The sequence below is a fragment of the Apis florea genome, unplaced genomic scaffold (genome assembly GCF_048593485.1).
Source record: "Apis florea isolate Af1SG1 unplaced genomic scaffold, ASM4859348v1 contig_2492_pilon, whole genome shotgun sequence".
Taxonomy (NCBI): domain Eukaryota; kingdom Metazoa; phylum Arthropoda; class Insecta; order Hymenoptera; family Apidae; genus Apis; species Apis florea.
Genome location: NW_028256593.1, coordinates 934,079 through 950,086, shown reverse-complemented (window position 1 = coordinate 950,086; position 16,008 = coordinate 934,079). Strand labels below are relative to the sequence as shown.

At 34.0% G+C, this 16,008-nt stretch overlaps 1 protein-coding gene across 1 annotated transcript in view; it reads left to right on the top strand.

The window, feature by feature from the left end:
• trol (terribly reduced optic lobes) overlaps positions 1-16,008 on the top strand; it is a 154,505-nt gene that overhangs the window by 21,695 nt on the left and 116,802 nt on the right. The gene's annotated exons all lie outside the window — the stretch shown is intronic.

Sequence of the window (16,008 nt, the reverse complement as noted above, 5' to 3'; positions counted from 1 at the left end):
AAAAAAAAAAAAAATTAAACTTGTTAATAACACGTTGAGAAGCATTTAACATATTTATAAATGAAACAATAAGATTCACAACGATTTCCCAACACAATGTTGTTTAATTATGTAAAAGCATAAGTTTATATTCATCATAACTCGAGGAATGCTAATACCCGTTTCAGCCTCTGCATATATTAATATTTATCTTGAATTATCTATATTTTATTTGATCTTGCAAGTATGAATTATTTAGAATTATTTGTCATATCTTCGACATCACCCATATCTTCGTGATAAAATTTTAATACAAAGATCGAAGATGATAAATCTCGAACAAACGATATATTATTCACAAATAAAAAATTTCCAAAATATAAATATTCACGAAATCTTGCACGAAATCTTTTTGTTCAACGATGGAATGGAATAATCGTTGCTGGAATAAATTACATTATTAATCTCTCTTCTTAAAAATTCTTAAATATGCGCGATTCCAATCGAAATTGTTTAATCTTTGTTCCTCGACTTCTGTGCATCATAATCGAACACTGCCAAGATTAGATCATCATTGGACATATATATATATAGACCAGTCATAAATTAATACTTACTAGTGGGTTATCGTCTAAGTGTTACGACGCTCATTCAGCATTTGACACAACGACGATACACGCATACGCATTTTCATTCATCTTCGAGCCACGTCCTTTTTCTCTGTGATGTAACCCCTCGATTTATACTCGGCAATATCGCTTATCTTCCATCGCGTCGATTCGTCTCGATTAAACCGAATCTTCCAAATCTTCGACCGATAACTCGACACGTTTCGTTCACGGAAATAGATAGAAAGGAAGGCTCGATTAAACCGTTTCTCCCTAGTAATTTTATCCGAATTTCGCGTTCCAATTGGCGCGATTAATTCCATTTGCACGTTCCCTTTTCATCGACGATTCCGTATTATTCTTTCGTATCCTTTTCTTCTTCTGCCTTTCCAATCTAAATCTAAACGAAAAATCTTTATCTCGTTTTTCGGTAAATTTAAAGCGTTCATATCCGCGAGATTGTGTAACGGGGGAGGGGAGATGTGATGAAAAATGAAATGCGGTTTCTTGTAATCTTTTTTCTTTTTCTTTTCTTCCTTTTTTTTTTTTTTGAGTTCACCATCAACTCTTCCCGTTAATTTACGACCTTCGTCCTTTTCTCGCATACGCGACAAGGAAAATTAAACGAATTAGTATGCCGTTTTCTTGGATAATTACTGTCTTTGAGCAATATATTTGAAGATAAAACTCTCAAACAGTTATTCTCGGTTGTTGTTCTGTCGGGAGGACGTTCGTTCCTTACGAGAGCTTTATTTTTATCCCTCGATTCGAACGAATTAAAAATCCTCCTCTTCGCGAAAGAATCATTTCTAAAATATGGGGGAGGGGAGAGTAGTGATTATTACAATAAATAAATAAGTAAACAAATGAAAAAGAAATTCTTATGGGCCATTATAATTGATGATACGCCTATATGAATTATAGGAAGATCGATGATGAAGATATAAATCGATAAAAATCTTTCCAGAAAAATAGAACAGAAACTTAATTTTTTTTTTTTTTTGTTCGAGAGAAACTAGGTCGAGGTTGAGAAGAAGAATGCAGACTTGGTTCAATTGTGAGGCATGGTCAATCCCCCTCTCACGATGAATCCTAATTTCTAAAACTCGAATCAATTTGCCAAGTTTAAAATCGGTTAATAAAATTAACCTTCGAACATTCCCGATTAGATTCACCCACGTGATTATCCATGCAACCCTGTTTATTTTATTTATAAATCCGTATTCAGGTTAGGTTTAAATGGCTGTGGATACTCGATTACTGAATTCAATATTCACACATACTGATTAACACGAGTAAAATTACGATGTTGAAAATTACTGCGCACGGGGTCAGTCGTTGAACTTAATAATATCGGCATGTTGCAGATCGTCCGCTCAATCATAGTTTCACGCTTAATTTTCTGCGCGAGTGCAGTCGATATTTACCCATAATGATTCACGGAATACATTCTCGACTACGAAACGGTTTATTTAACGTCAGATCCGGAAATAGATGGACAAATTAGATAGCGTATAAACAGTTTCCTCTTCTCATTCGCGATCCGTACGCGATGACATAATTTTTAACGTTCATGAATATCAATTGTCACCAGCAATTTCTTCAACTTTTTTCTTCTTTTTTTTCATTCAACGAATTAGCTAGCACATCGTTTCTTAAATTACGTGAAACAATATATCGTACATACATCGAGTGAAACTTTTGAAGGATTCACTTTTGGGGGCTTAATTTATAAATTAAATTATAAGTAAGTAACATTTTTACGTATACACGGGATAATTTCTATATGAAAATTTCAATCGCCTGAATCGATTTTCATGTTTCTTCGTTCTCTCTATATCGATTCCAATTTATCGAATGTGAACTCGTCGAACTCACAGGTTGTTTTTGAAATTATGATTTTCATACAGAATTTGTATTGGTAGAAAAAGGTACAAGGTACAAAGTACAAGGTTAACGTTACGCAATCAGGCAAATATAATACGTAAATCATGAAGCATGCAAAATAGTGTATATTCCATAACTGTTGCTCGGATGCATCGGCTGCTAATCCATAGGCAAACACGCGACAGTCAGACGGATCTAATTGGATGACTGCAAGGTTGATTTCTTGCTGAAACACTTAGCGCGCGCCTTGCATATTTCAAGGTAGCAACGGGTTCGAGTGACGTTCGAGTTCAAGCAAGTAGAAAGTTTTGCGCAAGAATTAATCGACAGGCAATTGAAATAATTCAGAGATTTTCTTGTCAATGGAATTGTCATTGAATCATTATCAAGTTGAATCGAATGAGTTTGGTGAATGAAGGAAAAGAAATGAAGTCAAGAATTTAATAATTTTTTTACGCGGATATATTAAAATTATTTTAAGAGATGCTTACTTGAAATCATGCTTCGAGTGATTCTATTGAGTTATCATTAAACAATTGTTCGAGTTATTACTCATGATTCAAATTTCACTCGAATTTTTTTTGCAAGTTAAACTTACTTGTTAATCTTAAACTTCATACTTGAGTCATAGTCAATTTGATCCTTGATAAACTAAAAACAGCTTCGTGAATAAATATCAGGAACTAATTGTTATCCGATCTGCTAAATAATCGAAAAAATTAAGACAGATTAGACGCTTTATTCGGTAGATATTATCGGTTGCCGATTCAATGACACGAAACGATTTCGAATCGTTTGTAAATGTTACCATCCACTTATCTCTTCGCCAATAATCAAAAATCAATTTTACATCATTGGAATAGAATTGCGTAATTGTTTGACAAGCTGTTCACATATTTCTCGCCTGACCTCGTTCATCCTCCCAGGAAATCGACATCATTTTCTAATATTATCCTTTCACGCTTATTTACTATACTTGAAAAACCGGTTTTCCGGATGAATCACTTTTTCAGTTTTCTTCAATTTGTTTAAAAGAACCAATTATTTACTCACGTGACTTTTGATATTGCATACACACAACAACATATTTTAAATACGTGTTCTCGATTAATTAATTATTTGTCTCAAATTATTTTTTTCCTTTTTTTTGTCGATTTAATTTTAATAATTTACAATAATATTATTATAATTATATTTCTGACTTAATCACGTTTTATTTTATTTTATTTTTTTTTTTTTATTTATTGATTAATTCTCGTGAAACGAAGTTTAAGTTTGTTCGATCGATCGTTCAATATTTCGAAATTAATGATAGATTTAATAATAATAGATATTTAAACGGTGGCGTGGGAATCGATCGAATCTTAGTGGCCAGAGAAATTGTCGATCAAATAGGAAGCAGGAATTACAAGGCGCGAGCACTCAGTTCACGTCAGTCCCTGTGTCGTGTCTATCTTTAGCTCTACAGGACGTTTCAAAAGAGACACATATACACATTTTCGAATCGTACTTGTCGTAATTCTCGGTTGAAAATTCTTTTCAAAACTTATGGATTATAGCGATTAACTATATTAATTAGATATATAACTAGTTTTAAGGACAATTTTGATCAGATTATTATTCAATCATAAATTTATGTTAAGATTTAAGTTAAAACTCATTAAATTAGATTTGATCAATTTTCAAAATGGAATTGTATATTTACTTGATTTAGAATTTTAATTAAAATTTTACTATTATTCTAATTTAATTCCTAATCAATCTTCAACCATCCAATACTTTTTACTTATTTTGCATCAAAGATACAATTTCTAATTATATTATATTCTAAAAATTTACATTCATATTATATATATAAAAAACAATATTTCAGATAATAAAAGACCATCTACCATAATCGGATCAATAGGATAGCCACTAAAATTTCTCTCATATATAAAAGAAGCTCGCTATAAACCAGCGTTTCACCTTGCCCCTTCCACGATACACGTGGAATAGAATTGCGCGAAAGCAGTCGAGGGACGTGTTAAACGGCACAACATGGATGCCATCACGAACCCGCAGGATCAACTGTCGCGACAGTGGTTCGACGAAGTACGAGAATCGTCCCTCGTTCTTCGAATCTCACGCGTCGTTTGCTCGAACGGTTCGGTTAAAGTCGCGAGCAGACGTCATTATGCGGCAAGACATAGTCGTTTGAAACTTATTCACCGCGTCTGCCACGGCTCGTCGCCCTTTTTCTCCTTTTTTTCTTTCTTTTTTTTTTTTTTACTTAAAAAAGGAAACCGTCGCGCGAGCGTTCCACCGATACTCGACGACGACACGACGCCTATTGAAACGTGCGTGCGCTCATTAACGCGCGATGAAATCGAGGAGAGACCTCAGCCACCAGTCGGATACTGTACTGTAATGGTTAGGTTATGGATCGACAACATCGACGACGCAAGAGAAACGGCCCCGCAAAGAATTCTGGATTCGTCCGCCAGGGGGACTGGATGCTTTGGAAGTTGGTTAGAAAAAGATGGATTTAAAAAGATGTTTAATTCGATGAAATAAATGTGATCTGTGGTGGTGATATAATGATCGAAAGATTCGAAATTTATAATTTATAATTTTTGGTTAGTTAAAGTAAGGATCTTTTTATTCTTAAATATTGATTCGAAGTTTATAATTTTTAGATTAGGAAATGATCTCGATAAAAAGATATTTATTTGATAAAAATAAACGTGATTTGAGGCATAAATGGGGCACAATTTGATTATTGAAATTAAGAATAAAGTTACTTTGATAATTTCTTATTCAAAGCATCGAATAACTATAGTGTCAAACGATTGTCATATGAAAGATGGATCAATTATAATAGTTGTGGATAAATGTTATTCGAACATTTTAATTACTACTAAAGATATTAATTATTTTATAATTAGGTAATTTTATTTGAGATTTTTAGTTACTTTTTCAACGATTAATATAGCTCTTATTAATTAATGATCTGATGTAATAAAACGATCGAGACATCGATTTTAGAGTTCTAAAATTTTATACTATAGTTTTGAAAAAAAAGGGAAGAATTCACGAAAAATTCTTGTTTCTCAAATTCTTCTTTCTTTATATTCACCGGTATATCTAACTACTAATATAACTTCACAATTGAATCAAGAGATGCTGGATCAATGTTTAATTTTAAAATTAAAATATTCTCAGACAGAGAACAAACCTATAATATACATCTTGGAGATGTGATTACAAGTCCAAAGTAAAAAGGGTATAAAAGAACTAAATTCGGACTATTAATGCAATTTTATCAAAATCCAATTTTATAGAATGCCTCCCTCACGATCTCTAACTAATTAATTAATTAACATCGTTAAAACTTTCGAAAAAATAATATCGCCAGATGTCACTTAATCCCTCTCATTTAAAAAGCTCAAAAAGCCAAGAATCTTTGACCGGCATTATCGATTCCATCCAAAACTTTGTCCAGAAGAGTCTTGAACTTTTCCATCCAAAACAACAATGAAGGAAAAAGAGAGAAAAAAAGAAGAATCCAGGAACGAAACTGTTTGAAAAGAGCGACACCCCGCCCCTCCCCCCCCTGCACCGTGTACATTTTTTCGCGCTCGTATCGGTGCTGGTTTCTTTTGTGAAGATAGCAAGGTAGGATGAGGGGTGAAAAATCCGGCGGTTGTAGGGAAAGAAATTGCTCCTTCTTCCTCTTCCCCTCGAAGGGTATTTGGGTCGCGTGTCCCACATTCCGGCCACGTCAAAGTTAATTGCAGGTGTTAACGACGATTACCGTCGTCTGTTCTGCCGGTTCGAGGTTGTTTATATCCGTGTGTGTCTGGCCTTTTGTGCGGCCAGGTCGAGCGGGATGAATCAAATTTCTCCCCCTTTGTTTTCTACCTCCGCTTCGTAATTTCGTCCCCTTTCTTTTCTTTCTTTCTTTCTTCCTTTTTTTTTTTCTCTTTCTCTCTCCTCTCCTCTCCTCTCCTCTCCTCTCTCTCTCTCTCCCCCATTTTGTCCGCTTCTCGTGTTTCCCTGTGGGCGAAGAATGGCGAATCGTCGACCTGGTATTTCTCGAGGACAGATTCCTGCCTGTTCGAACTATTCTCCTCTCCTCTCGCAGAGCTCGTTTGCAAATGTGTATAATCACGAATAAGCTTCCGATTCTTCGGACTCGTGTACGTGTTTTTCGCTACCTTGGTAACTGTGTCGAGATCGTTTTTATCGGTAAATTTTTTCTTTCTTTTTTTTTCTCGAGTCTTCTCTCTCTCTCTCTCTCTCTCTCTCTCTCTTTCCTTTTTTTGGAATTGGTTTGGCATGAAATCATTTATAACGCGGTAAAAATCTCTACTACTCGGCATTCTCCTTGACACACCACGCAGAATATGGAGATTCCGAGCTTTGGTCGACCGATATATTAAATCTCGGTCACTTATTCGACAAACGTTGGACGATGTTCGCGTTTCAAACATCAAAGGATCTGGTTTTTTTTCTCTGCGATTTCTTAGAATAATTTAGTATAAGACTACGTAACGTTTACTTTGATCAATTCAGATGGCTCTGACAATCTATCTCGCGAACGCGTTACTCCACGTTGGATTCACCATCCAGTTTGAAGATCATTAACCTTCGACAGCGCTTTTTTGAATCCTCGTGTCACCAGACACAATATATATATATACACATCTTTGGATTAAATTATACAAACTTGGATATAGAGATTCGAAGACTTATTTAATTAAAAGAAGGAAAGAAAATACGATTGATCGTGCATAATACTTCTACAAACGAATTGTTTACCATGATCATTTCGACCACCGAAAATTGAGTCTGTTTTGCGAACAGTTGGAATAAACCAAGAAGCGAAGCTGGTGGCCAGGAAACAATGTCTCGAATATTTTCCTTCTTATCCAATAAACGAAATTCAACCGAATAATTAGCGAATATATCGGGGCATATACGAAAGAAATGCGTGGAATTAGGGCACGCTTAAGAAGGCGGCATCGTCCCGGCTATTTCCAGCAATTTCATCAGCCGAAAAACTGCCGTTGTTCGGTGGTACGCACGTACTTACAGAGAGGCCGGCTCTATAAATACGCACTTACACCGTGAAATATGCAACGAACTCGCCGCTCCGGTTCAACAAGGGAGAGCGATCAATTAGTCAGCAGTCCAACTTGCGCTTTTTCCTTCCCTCCTCCTCCTATGTTGCTGGAAGACGTCTCCTCGACGAACGAAGATAATAACGGCACGTTGGTTCGGTTGACAAATAGTTAATTTTGTTGTCGTAGGTTCATCGAGATAACCTCTTCGTCATTCTATATTACGTGATGCAGAATCGACAAGGGATTTGGATTTATCGACGATAAATATCGAGAATTCTTTGATCCGCGTTTGAGTTTTCAATCGTGTGGTATATTCCTTAAGTGACATGATGAGAAAAATGTGTATACAACCTTGCTACGTGATTGAATTTTTATAAATAAATTTTTACGTACGAATGATTTTAATCCCATAGAAACTTTTATACTTTGTATTCAGGAGACTCTACAAAAGTAGTGTACACGAGGAGAATAAGAGAGTTGAGAGATTTTGTGATTTTTGGATTAAATGGTGAGCAAAGCAAAAGTATTAGAAGTTATAATTTTAAAAGGATCGATAGATTCGTGGAAATTTTCCAGATAGAAAATTAATATTTCAATTGTAAGCAATCTAATTTTTCACATTGGATAAAAACGAAACGTGACAACTCTCCGTGCTCGAAAATGAAACCAGCCTTCGAATCGATTAATTGTATGATTAATTAATTAACAAATGCCAGCAGTTGGAGGTAGAATTTCTCGCAGGGCGTGCGAGAGCGAGGTCGACGAAGAGACAATGAAGGGAGTTAATTCGGTTCGTCGATTATTTCGCGAAAAGAATGAAACGAGACGATTTCGATGAATAAGCCAACTCGCTTATCTCTCCACTCTCGCGAGGAAACATGTTTTGTCGAGACGTGTGACCCCTTTTTCGAGACTTGACCGGACCGGATCTTCGTCTTTCGACGAAGAGAAATGTTGCTTGAAAAAAAAGAAGAGAGAAAATTAATAATAATAATAATAATAATAATAAAAAAATAAAAAGAAGCCGAAGTAAAAGTACGTACGACAGCCTGTGGTGTACGATTTATGTAATACGTGAAATTCTCTCTTGCTATTGAAAATTACAATCGTGTTAACGCTGCCGGTTAATCAGATTTCTCGAGCAACGAGAATTGGAGGATGGCGGTGAAAGATCCGTGAATGGGATCCATCTGATGGGGAAAAAAAAAAAAAAAAAAATATTTAGAGGAAATATTTCCCTTCCTGTGTAAATTCGGCCTCGACACGACGAAAAGAATAGAGGAATTTTGAAGAAAATGAAAATGTAAGAATCGTGATTGGATTAATTATAAACGATCCGCTGCGCTATGATCGTTTACGATATTCATTTCACGTAAGGAATTCCATTGTTGCTCTATCCGATATCTCTGTGTATTCTAATATAATTTTTATTGATATCATGATTTGGACAATGTTAAGAAAAAACTAAAATAATTAATATAACGTATAAAATGATTAATTAATAGATAATCGATATAATATTTAATGCGAAATATTCTTTGTAATTGCTATATAAAATATTTTCAAAAATTGATTAGATGGAGAAGGATTTTTTTCACTTGGAAAAAAAAAAAAATCACATTTCGCATGCATCAACTTGGCACACGCATCATTAGATTAGATAAACTTGGTGCAAATGTAGTAACCTTTGATGCTTTTTTTAAATAAACGCGATCGAGACTTATTACTCAATCCATTTATAATCGGGCGATGACGCCACGTTTGTTTTAACGCTTTTTTTTTTTTATTATACATACGCAAGCCACGAGGGGAAAAAAAAAAAACATTTTCAACAAATTTCATGAAATTTCGAATTTACAATCGCGCACAGCGAATACGTGTCGATTAATGCGAATTTTTTCTTTTTTTTTTTTTTTCTTTAAGATAGAATTACAAAGTCACGATGGTTTTTCAAGTACATCAGATAATCGGCACGTGAATATAAATATCCTTATCGTCGATAAAATTAAACAAATTTAACTTAAAAAAAAAACTTCCTCAATCTCGAGGAAGAAAAGAATAACGATTAACAGGTTGCTCATCTTTACCGACGCGGAGATATTAATATTCGATACAATTCGATAAATAATAAAATATCGTGGCTCGTTATCGACCACGATAATGCCTCCATTTATAACTCACTGTTCAATATAACTCACTCTTCACCTTGAAAAACGTAAATTCGATATTCGATCGAATTCGAGAATTTTATAATTTCCACCGAGTCGAATGTCCCAAAAAGAAAATTTGAACATTTTTTTTTTTTTTTCTTTACTTTGAGAAAAACTCGAAACTTCGTATATACTCGTATACTTCGAGAACTTGAATTTTTTTACTTTCAGACTTTTATAAAATTTGAAAAACTTTTATCTTGAAAGTAAATTCGATATTTGGTAATTCGAATTTTCGCGGGTCGAAAATTGGCGCAAAAATTCCTAGAAAAGTATAGGTGGTAACCTTTACCCCCCAATGTTTCTACGATCTTTGCTCGTGGTAAACGTTTCCATACAGGTTTCAGCAGGCTTGTATGTTCGCATAATTAGGTTCAAGTTTGAATTGTAAAGAGATACTTCGCTCGATTGCGATTGGATGGTCTTGTTGTCAATATATATATCTTAAATAAAAATACCACAAAATGCTGAATTCTTCTATATCATCGACCACATCTTCGACGAGAAAAAATAAATCAAAGCTGATTCTTCACTTGTTAGAGCATACAAGCATCATCCCAATTTCAATGTATCTTGAAAAATAAGAACAATAAGGAAAAGTAGTTTCAAAAGTTCTAGAAAATCCTAATACCCGGATGAGAACGTCACACTAATCAAATTTTGTCAAACTCGATCCGATTCCTTCTCGACCCCATAATAGGGAATCGTTCCGTCTTTTTAAGGTTATGCAATTGGCCTCGCAACGGCGCGACATCGATTTGCTTGCCGTAGAGAAAGCGAGTCGCGAGTCGAAGGCTCGTTTCATCATCTCGTCGATGCATAATTTGTCCATTTACGGATGTTGAAGAAAAAAAGGAAAAAGAAGAGGAGAACTCGCCTAGTCTTCAATTCATTCCCCTCTTCTTTCTCTCGTTGTTCACACGGTATCCGTCGTCTCTATTCTGGAGGAAGCAGAGAAGGATTTTTTTATTCCGTTGTCCGATTATCTTGTCTAACACGGACGCAGATAAGTCGCGCGATCGAAGGCGAGAGAAAAGTGGGTTACACTCGACGAATCGCAGGAAGGAAATGGGCTGAGTGTTAGTGGAGATTAGTTGGACGAGGAGAGCTCTGCGAAATTTACATTTGGATGAATCGGGTGCTCTGTGCGCAGGGTGGATAAGGTGAGGTCTATTTATTTCCTCGAAACGTTGCTCCTTTCGATAGATTTAAACTAGTTCTAACCTATATTAGGTCGAGAATGAATTTAGATCGATTTCGTATCTAAATTCATCTTATGAATTCGTTATCGTGAAAGCTACTTTTTTTTTTGCCTGTAACCTAACCTAATCTAACCTAACCTATCCCAATCAAAGACGTATAACTTTCGAATCGATATACTCTTAGATTTAACGAAATCTAACCAAAGGTACGTAAAATAAGAGTATTAAATTTCAAGTACATATAATTTTCGAATCGATATTATATTTCTAGATATATATTTAATGCCCTCGTATTTCGCTTTTTCATCGAATATTATCGCATCATGCCGATAACTTAACCTAAATCATATATAGTACTGGCTAAAAATATCAAATTTTAAATACTTCTCAACCGATATTATTCCTAGATTATAAATCCACCTATTTATCGCCTCTTCGTCAAATATCGTTCAAGAAAAGATTAAAAAAAGAAAAGAAAAAATTCTGAACTCGAAGTTTTAAGATATATAACTCCTCCCGTTCTAAAAGATTTTCTTTGTTCTCCCTTCGAACATACTCGAATCGTTTACCATTGAAATTTCGCAAATAGGAACGCGTGTGTTGACTGGCATAAAGGAACGGATGCGCGATGATAACGTTCCATAGGAAACGACCACGCGTGACCCTGGCATTATACATCGTCTCGAACGAACGCGTGTCCTCGTCGTTCTAACGAGAGTTTAAGGATCTGCGATTTTTGAACGTTTCGAATTACTTCGAATCTCTAAAAAAAAAAAAAAGCGAAAAATTCGAATAAAACCTTCGATCTTTGATTCGAAACTTAAACATTTTTTTTTGAAACTTTGATTCAAACTGAGATTCGCGTTATATATTTTCTTTTATTCGAACTCTTAGATTTGTTGTTTGATTTGTAGAATGATTCCAAATTCTCGAGAATTGCTCAACCGATTTCCAACTCTCGAAGGCTCAAGAATGAAAAATAGATGGTCTTAGGTGAAACAAAATAATTTCCTCCTCAAGAGTTTCGAATATTTCCAATATTTTTAGAATCACTTGAGAATCAAATTTGTAAGGATTCGAGGTGTTCCAAATCCTATCCCTGTATTAGTCACGCTATTTCTTGTCTTTCTCGAATTTTAATCGTCCTCGCCAAGTCTCTCTCCCTCACCCTTCCTCTTCCCTCCAACTCTGTTCGATTTACGTAAACGTCGGTGTTATAACACCGACTGTCGGTGTAAAAATAGAAAGTAACATACCTGGTCGAAAACGAAGGTTTGGCCAATGCGTAATTTACTACCCGTTAGACCTTCTCCCTGATTCAGGCCAGATCCTGCAAACGAACCTAATATCCCGAAGGTTATCGTGTTTCCAATTAAGCGGCGATTATCCAAACATTTTCCATCCAACACTTCCGCACACGTCGGCCGTCATTACTGATGGCGAGCTCATCAGCGATTGATTACGATGAAAATGTAAGCCCTTCCCCTCCTTCTCCCCCGTGTCAAGGAATTCCGTGTAGAAATTAATTGAACGGGAATGTTTCATCCTCTCTTAGATGCTCACTCTATGAATTATTATGGAGGGAGAGAGGGGGGGGGAGAGAGAGAAATTGGGATATATTCGTTTGCTAGAAAAGAAAAAAAAAAAATTAGATCAATTTTTAGAAAAATTTGGAATCATTAAGATCTTATATTAATTTTGTGTTAATAGTGAAAAAAAATTATGTATTATTCGTAATAAATTTTACTTACAGATCTTTCGTGAAAGAATTTTTTCTAATCTAATTTTTGAGTTCTTAAATTTTTTGGTTACAGATGGAAAAATATATATTCTTGAATTCTGGATCTGTGTAAAAAATTACAGATTTATTTATTACAAAAGATCGAAGATAAATTTAAAATTCTCATTTGTATCGTTAAAAAATTTTTCAATTAATAATATAAACTGACGTTTTGCAACTCACCCTGTACATGTACATTTTTAATCTTTCTCATACGTATGGAATTCTTTGATTCTTGTATTTTAATAATTGTATAAATGAACGCATTTGCAAGCACATTTGAGAAGTCAATGATTTATTAAGAAAAGTTAAAAGAGGTCTTGATCCAAGAAAATATTATTATTTATATTGTTGGTGTGGCACGATTTGCGAAGACTGTTTCGTGTCTTACGTCAGCCCTTCGTGACATCATACGATGATAATAAAATTTTGCTTTGATCGAGACTGAAATAAACATATTGTAATGGTTTGTAAGTGAAACCTGAAAATAAATGTCAAATATTATTCTCTTGGAATGAATAAAAATTTCTGATAAAATTAAAATGGAAGGATATAAGTGGAAGTAAAACCGGTCGACTCTCTTTTCTAACTCGTGTGTCTCGATTATTGTCGTGCCACTGTTCTCAAAGTCAAGAACGAAGGGTAATCGAGTGTCTGGTATGGTTCGTTACGCTCAATTCTATCGTGTCTCGCTTGTGTGGTCTAATCGAGATCGCAACACATGGCACGTGTGGCTTATGGTCGATTCTGGTCATTTAGCAAGTTCAATAATCCTGTTGGAATTGTCTTCTCTTTTTGTCAAATCATTTCTAAAATCTTAACGTTAGAACAAAATATATTATACCGTTGAGAAGTTTTCTTTTTTGAAGGAATCAATTTTTTAAAAATTGAATCTGAATATGAATGCAAATGATAGCATATATAATTTTTTTTTTTTTAAATCTTTTTCAAGAAATTGAATTCAATATTATTATATACTATACAATATTAAATACTATTCATTTGTGTATTGTTTTTTTAATGTATATTGTGCGATTCTTAAAACTTGTAATTAATGAAAGGTTATAGGTTAAGTTTGGATGTAATGTTAATACAAGCGATAATATTTCAACCTTGTACTACTTTTTTCAGATGTCTATTCCTAATATTGAAATTTTAATTATCGTGTTTTGAAAAATTTTTAAATTAAAATTCTTTTATTTATTTTTAAAATACTATTTTTAAAATACTAATTGTTGGAGATAACATTCCGTATAATCACCAAGTTAAAATTTAGTCTAGACGAATCGATTTTGGTTAAGTTAATTCTGTTCCCTGGCAAAAAATATTTATTTTTACCAAAAATGAAATAGCGCGCTGAAAAAAAATAAAGCAAACCTGCAATGAATAAATTATAAAGCTTGAAACAATTCGAAATCATCATTCGATTTTTTATTTTCGCCTAATATAATTACATTGAATAGATAAGATTTAGGTTATGTTCGGATCAAATGTAATTACCTATGCATTATATTTAATATTATTAATTACTTTAATTTATATCTTAAGCAAAAATTTTTCTAGTTAATCATTATAAATACCGAGTAATTTTCTTTAGAACAAAATTATTATTTATTCACGAACAAATCTTTCAAATGTTTTTTCTTCGTTTATTATTCGTTATTCGAACAATAGATAAAGTCCAACTTTATGATCAATAATCACACGATTCACAAGATGTAAAAAGTGGCAGAAATCCACTTTGATCTTGGTCCAGAAGGGATCGAGTTCTCTACGCGGTGTGAAGAATTCGTCGATGACTCAGAACGTTCAAAGGATGTTTGCAAAAATATGTCGGGATTCGAAGTGAAGGGAAACGAACGTAGATGGCGCGATCATCATTGACTCTCCCTTGCAATGACAACGCGTCAATTGAATAAATCTTTAAAAGAAGGACGAACGTTCCATTTCGTAAAAATTCGTACCATTATACATTCCAAGCAAGTGAAAATAAATAATGATTTATAATAAATTAATTTGAAATCAATTTTGCAGATGCAAAATTAAGTATTATAAAAATTCAAAATCTGTTTTTAAATATTAGTGTATATCAATTTTTCACAAGATACACAAGATAAAATAATTTTTTTTTTTTTAATAAACGAGTAAGATGTGATAAAAATTGAAATACATACCATTTTCTTTCACTTCTACTTTAATCATTCATTTTATTTTTCTGAATAACTCCTGAGCAAAGTTGACCACTAACCTATTGAAAGTATCTTGTTAAAAATAATATCTTGTTAAACAACACTTATTTATAGCTATTGTAGTTGATTCGTTCTTCGTATAATCTTGGCACTATAATTATTATTCCATACTTTGAATGATAAATTATCGAAGTAACTTTATTCTTCTCTAACTCTATAACTTTATTCTTCTATAACTCTATTCTATATCAAATATTAAAATTTTCCTGATCTTTGCTGCTATTATCGAGTAACATTGTGGAAACTTTGCCAAAACGTATTTGCATATCGCAGTGGTCCTTGTTCTACGGAAGAAACTCGCTTTGATAAACTTATACTATATGCTCTTCTTCTAGACACCCGTTTAATTAACATCAATTGTCGGTTCGCCATAACGTTTCCACAAGTGAATAGAGTTCTCGTATCTCGTCAACATAGATATCCACGAGTTTGCGACCGATCGACTGGCCGAAAAAAGTCGTGGACAATTTTTTCCATGGCAGACACGATAGTAAATCGCTTTTACGCGTGCGTCTCTTTGTCTTTTGTGTGACGATCCTGTCGCGATCTCTGTATGCAAGAATACGTGGTATACAAGGCGGTTCAAGTGGATAAAGGATGAATTGAAAAGTAAGAATAATGTTTTTTTTTCATGAAAGCAATGGTTCTCAACCTGTGAATGGCTATCTATGAAGGAATTGCTAAGTGTCTTTTAAGGAATTGGTAGTATTATTTTTAATCAACGACTCTTTACTTGTTTTGATCGGACACGATTAAAGCATCGAATTTATACGAGTTTTCGAGAAAATTATTTTTAAAAATTCTTCGAACGCGAACGAGTATTTGACTATTTTTTATAATCAAATTTTTATCTAAATTCATTTTCGCATACGGAATATTATTTATCCTTTGTTCGTGTGTATATTTATTTGAGACACCCGGTATGCGTCATTTCGATATTCGAAGTCATGTATTCGTGCGGAGACGCGCTTCAATTATAATAATT